The sequence below is a fragment of the Silene latifolia genome, chromosome 5 (genome assembly GCF_048544455.1).
Source record: "Silene latifolia isolate original U9 population chromosome 5, ASM4854445v1, whole genome shotgun sequence".
Lineage (NCBI taxonomy): Eukaryota > Viridiplantae > Streptophyta > Magnoliopsida > Caryophyllales > Caryophyllaceae > Silene > Silene latifolia.
In genome coordinates this window covers 63,836,048-63,842,492 of record NC_133530.1, presented here as the reverse complement: position 1 = coordinate 63,842,492, position 6,445 = coordinate 63,836,048, and the positions used below count along the sequence as shown (strand labels likewise).

Sequence of the window (6,445 nt, the reverse complement as noted above, 5' to 3'; positions counted from 1 at the left end):
GCTTGTTTCTTCCATCCGTTTGGTAAAGGCAATTCGATTTGAACCGTCCTAAACAATTGCACTTGGGAAAGTGGTATTTTGTGGGAAGGGAGAAAAGCTCATTTTTCGTATTTTTGTGGGGAAAAGGGAATGGTTTTCCCTTTTCTCTTTTTGATGGGGATGTTTTGCATGTGGGGATGGTTGTATCCTTCTTGTGTAAGAAAGGACTGCATACGTATCCACCTGAAGAGGTGAAATCAAACCATGATCGTAGTTCGAAATGTTTTGTGAATTTGAATTGGGTTTTGTGGTTGTATCCCCAAGCATAAGAGGGATCGCCTCGTATTCACACAAGAGGTGAAATCAAACCATGCTCGTAGTTCAGGGGTTTGGTTTTGTAGTGCAAATGGACGTTGCCTTTGACGGATCAAAGGACATTTGAAACAGGCAAGGTGCCTCAGCTTAGACTCGATAAAACATGCAATTTCAAATCAGAACATATTGAGGAACTTGACTTGAAAAGGGTTGAGGTTGGTGCTAGTTGTAAAACTAGGCTAGAACATTTGTTGATAGGGTTCAAGGTAGTATTTCTTGAGTTGGTCTAGGTTGGTCGGGTTTGTAAAGTCCTCCCCATCTAGGTCACTCGGTCTCACCGCGCCCCGACGTATTTTCTTGACCAGTGCAGTGCACGGCCCGATTGGGTTTGAATTTTCCCCTCGGATCGACGGGTAATGGTGCCGGACCGACTTGAGAACCAAGTCGCCCTCCCGTATGTTTGGGGTTTGACCTTCTTGTTGAATGCCCGTTGTATACGTCGTTGGTATAGCTGGACGTTGTGCAGGGCGTTGAGTCGCCGTTCATCTAGAAGAGTGAGTTGTTCGTACCTTCGACGGGTCCATTCCGCCTCAGGGACTTGACTCTCCAATAGAATGCATAGAGATGGGACCTCTAACTCCACCGCTTGAACCGCCTCTATACCGTATGTGATGCGTGTCTTTTATATGATGTTTTACATCCCATTTTACACGCATTTCAGAGCCCATTCATGTAGTTTATGCTACATTTCTCCCTATTTTCGTCTACTTAGTATTTTTGTACATTATTGCGAAATGTGAAGAATCCAGTAAAATCGAGCTAAATCCATCCCGAGTATCTTGCATTGCATTTGGCGTGAAGTATTCGCTTAAGGAACGAGCTTGGTGCGCAATTCAAGGCCCAAAAGACAAATCCACGAGATTATAGAAGTCAAGTAGAAGCTCAGCGATCGATCGACCACTACCATCGATCGATCGACCAACCATCGGAGTTCCGAAAGCCACTTGTTCATTGCTATTGATCGATCGACCAGTCTAGCGATCGATCGACCAAACTGCTTATTCCGGACGAGAATTAAAAGACCGTGAATCTTGAAGCCCAAAGTTATGTTAGGTTTAGGAAATAAAGTTACGTTAGTTGCTATATAACGTAACCTAGAACATCAGTTTTGAAAATGAAGTTTTTACATTAAGTTTTACATACGGTTCTTAGAAATAATTAGGGTTTGGGAAACTATTTCGCATTGGATTTTAGTTGTGATTTCAATCATTCCGTTCGATCCTTCGCAATTTCGGTATTCACTTGCTCTATTTTTTCGTTCATCTTTATTGCATTGATAGTATAGGAATTGTTAGTTAGTCTCCCAAAACCGTATTATCTTTATTGTTAATTGTTTGTTCATTCGTTTTAAGCATGAAACTTTCTGCTTATTTCATTAATTTCATTGTTGTTATCAACGTTAGTATGAGTAGCTAAATCAATTGTGCTAGGATGTAGGCGAATTATAGCGTAGGCGGCGTAGTATTGTTTTCGACCCAATTAGCGTGTCGATCGATCGACCCGACCACGTGAGGTTATCCTTCGTTTTAATTGATTTTAATGTTGTATTTAACGAATCGATTGCATGCGACCATTAGATGCTTAATTTATAACCCGACCCATTAGATCGAAAGATAGGGACAATTGTTAGACCACCAATTAAAATGACTAAACTGTGCTGAGATCGAAAGATAGGTATAGTTTAGACCGTTAGTCACTTTTCAGGACGAGAGTCAGTATTAGTGATATTAGGGACTTATAGCGAGATCGAAAGATGCTATCTGTTAAGAGTGGACCGAGAGGACCTCTTGTTTTCCCGCCTCACTTGTGTTTGATTCAGACCGACTTAGTACGCTGCCGCCGAAGCTGTAATGAACCGACCATCCTAGTACCCCTTCTTTATCTGTTTAATCCGTCTTTTTAGTTTATTGTCTTTATCTATTCTTAGTTATAGACCAATTCAACTCAACCCATACACTCGTTACCTTAGACTAGAATTAGACAAAATAGAAATTATATCCCTCCTTGTGGTTCGACCTGTTACCACTAGCCTAGGTTAGTCTTAATAGGAAATTATAAATCTTATTTTTGGTACTCACAACGACGGGTATCAAATTTTGGCGCCGTTGCCGGGGAGGCAATAGTTCTAATTTTTAGTTGTTTTATTTTTAGTCTTTCTTAGTTTAAGGGACATCCGTTCCTTAAACTTTTCTTATATTCTTTTTTGTAGTTTCTTCTTATGCGCGAGTCACGGGATGGTGAACTAGTACCATTAAATCCTGAGATCGTGAAATCCTTGCGCGAGTTGAGACGATCACAAAGGGTATTTCCGGCGAGAGGAAGAGCCGAGTACTCTGTCAAGCTACTACGAGAACGCTCTGTTCGAAGGAGATCCACCTACATCTCCTGCCTCTACTTCTTGGAGAGACAGTTACTTCTCCAGAAATCCCGATTATGGTGAAGAAGCAACCATTGCTAGTCACTCGTGCCAACGGTGCGAATCTCTACAAAGGATTCGAACTACCTGGGAGCGAGAAAATTCGAGCCAAATCCTTCCTATATTAACTGGTTGAGAGAAACCGATTCGAGGAGTACAAATGAAGATGCAGCCAAGCACATGGAGATTTTATTGATTATTGTTGCTCTATACCCCATGCTAGCGGTGTGACCCAAGATCGGATCAAAGGAGACCATGTTCATTTTCTCTCTTCGTGATCTTTGCAAGAGAGTGGTATAGAGATCTGGACCGAGCCGCCCATGGGATCACCGACGGAATTCCTTAGCCTGGCATTCTACAAAAGTACTTCTCCGCCTCGAAGACGAATGCCATTAGAGCTCAGATCACGAGCTTTAAACAAGGGCCAGATGAGAACTTCCATGAAGCATGGGTCCGTTTCAAGAAACTTGTGCGAACCATACCGCACCATGGGTTCGAAAAATGGAGCTTGTGCACCGATTCTATAATGGGTATATGACGATCGAGAGGGCCATATTGGATCTGCGGCCAATGGCCGATTTCTTTGAGAACATGGGAGAGACCAAGGGGTGGAAGATTATCGATGATTTGGCCACTCATAAGGCCGAATATGGGAATTCGAGAGGAAACCGGAGGAGAGCTGCTGAATCTTCCTCTGTTCTTTTGCACTAGAAGCCCTCACTGCAAGGTTTGACAAATATGAATTAGGAGGAGCTTCTAAAGGTGGTATGTACCAAGTAAATCTTTGTTTGACGGTCCTTTCGTGCAGCAGAAGATGTGGAGCCGAGGGACATGTCTCGGAGAATTGTCCCGATCCTTTGAGTCTTGTCTTGCATTTCAACACTATAGCGGACAAAACACGTACTATGAGCAATGTCCACCCCAACTTGAGGTGGAGTAGCGAATGTCCTAAATCCGACTCAACCTCCACAAAAGTGATAGCAATGACTTATGTGCCCCCTCATCATAAGCAACAACAATACCAAAAACCCCCTTATGTGCCGCGGCAACAACAATCCCATGGTTACGATTTTGCTTGAGTTTAAGAACACTAACTGTGAAGGAGTCCCAAGCTAGAGAGGTCTAGGGATGAAGCTACTAGAGAGCCAAATTGCTCAATTGGCTAGTAAGAGTACCACTCGAGCTCCCGGACACTTACCGACTCAACCGACCGAAAGAGACCTAAATGCCATTACTTTGAGGAGTGGGTCTACCCTGGAGGGGCCTGCTATGATCGAGGATGCCCTGAAAGAATGAGGCGGGCCGAGTCAAAACAAAGTCATGTGAATAATTCAAAGAAAAGGCGTCTACCAGGGTATATCGATCGATCGATATACGTCGATCGGCGATCGTGGGTTCTGGCCTGGAACTGTACACCTCGGTCGATCGACTGAGGATAGTGGTCGATCGACCAAGATCACTGCTGATAGCGAGATTTTTCGTCCTCCGATGCCCGATAATTTGAGGGACCATTTGTTTCGGGGCACGACAACTCCGAAAGTGTTAGGGCCATACCCGAGTGCTGATGGGTCCGCCCGGTTCCAGTTCGATCCAATGACGCTTAATGGCTCACATTTAAGACCCGGTGCGAGGAGGGTTCAAGCTTCATAAGGAGAAGGTGGTGGACTTTCAGCTAAGTCCACGGATCTTGGCACGCGCGATTTAGAGGAGAGGGCTAAGGTACTTCTCTCAGCCCCATATCCAGAGCGACTAGTGCCGACAAAGGAACAGGTATCTTTCAATAAATTTGAAAAGGTTATTCGTAGTTTGAATGTACAAGTTCCTTTCCTTGAGTTGGTCAATCAAGTGCCTGCCTACACTAAATTCATGAAACAACTCCTGTCTAAGAAAAAGTCACTTGAACATGTTCATACTGTCGCATTAACTAAAGAGTCATGCTCTTACTTGTCTCACACTGCACTTCACAAGCTAGAGGACCCGGTAGCTTTTCTGTTCCTTGCAATATAGGTACCTTCTCTCTTGAGAAGGCATTATGTGACTTAGGAGCTAGTATAAGCGTCATGCCTTTGAGTCTAGCTAGGAGGCTCAAATTGACTAGGTTCGCGGTGTGAGATATGACGATGCTGAGATGGTGACCGATCTGCAGTCCGGCCAATAGAGTCTTAGAGACATCCTGTCCAAATAGGGAAGTTCTTCTTCCCCGTCGACTTAAGTGGTACTTGACATGCCTGAGGATGCCCATATTCCCATTATTTTGGGTAGGCCATTTTTGCACACTGCTATTTGGTGCGATCATAGATGTCGATCTGGGAACCCGACTTTTAAAGTGGGCAAGCATTCTATCGTTTTGCCCCATCTAAGAAAAAGGACCCCATGTGGCTGTGTGACTTGTAACACGGTTTCGACAAGAAATCGTGCTTTGTGCTTCCTAATTTACCTATCTCTATTCATGTTGTAACCCCTCCGCCTTGATGGGAGCAAATTGGAGGAAGATTTGTCTATTTCGATAATGCGGGGAGGTGGTTTGGGAAGGAAGAGTGCAAGTCACTCTAGGCCGCAAAGGGCGATCATTCAAAGAGGAGGTCTTGGTTGCCTTGGCTATGCCAGCGATGAGGAAGTTGATGACGAACCGGTCAAGGCACGGAGTCCGACTTGGACTTTGATGAGCAAGAAGAGGTCATTGATGGGGAGATGATGAAAGTGTTGATCCGTTGAGCCATACGGACGTGGAAGCTAAGAAGGGTGCATCTGCTAAGATAAGCACCGTTGAGGCTACCTCTAGTAGCCATAAGCCGACAAAGTGGGCCATTCCGTGGCCGTTCTTGATCAACTACTAGTTGATCACATGTTTTCCAAACTTTTTATTTTGCTTTTGTTAGACACTTTTTATTGCTTTTGTGTGCGCGAAACTTCGCATTTTATTTTGCTTGCTTAGGATTTTATACATTTGAGACTTTGCTTTGGGTTCTTGCGCAATTTTTGGCGCGTATTATTGTGCATTTGCAGGTTTTTTAGACCTCTTTAGCTCACGTAATTGAGCAAATACGAAGAAATAAGAATGCAATGATATTTTGATCGATCGACTTGCTACATTGATCGATCGACTGGTTGCACTTTCCAGAGCTCATTCTGACACATTAGTCGATCGATTGCCGTTCTTAGTCGATCGACCAAGGACGCATTTTTAATACCTATTCATGACCTCTCCCCTGCTGTGTTTGGTCGATATGCGGACTTAAGGGAGTTTTCTACTCCACTTTATTTTCCGTCCAATTATTTATTTCTTCTAATTTTCTCATTTGTGCACATATTTACCGCTTCAAAATTGTCTTCTCGATTTTATAGTGGGTTTTATTTGTCTTTCGGTACTTATTAGTAGCATTGCTGGCTACTGGAACCTCCTAGCTCACGCTGGTTTGGGGAGGTTTCCTTTTCTGAGTTTAAAGTCTTGTAAGTTCCCGATTTCCACTTCATGTCATTTTTATTTATTTTCTCGCAAATTCCCATTTCTCTTTTCTTCATTACATGATTTTGCACAATGGGGACATTGTGCGATTTGGTTTGGGGAAGGGTTTTGCGTCGCATATCATTTGCTTGCATTCACGTTTACATTTTGTTTTGCATTGTTTATTTCATTCTTATATTCAAAAAAATTCTCAGAAAAATTGAAAAATT

At 43.3% G+C, this 6,445-nt stretch overlaps 1 non-coding gene across 1 annotated transcript; it reads right to left on the bottom strand.

Moving 5' to 3' along the window:
* Positions 1–3,158: 3,158 nt before the first annotated feature.
* LOC141658270 (small nucleolar RNA R71) lies at positions 3,159–3,265 on the bottom strand. Its single transcript, XR_012549164.1, has one exon. It is a non-coding gene; the product is annotated as a small nucleolar RNA R71 (small nucleolar RNA).
* Between the last annotated feature and the right edge of the window lie 3,180 nt (positions 3,266–6,445).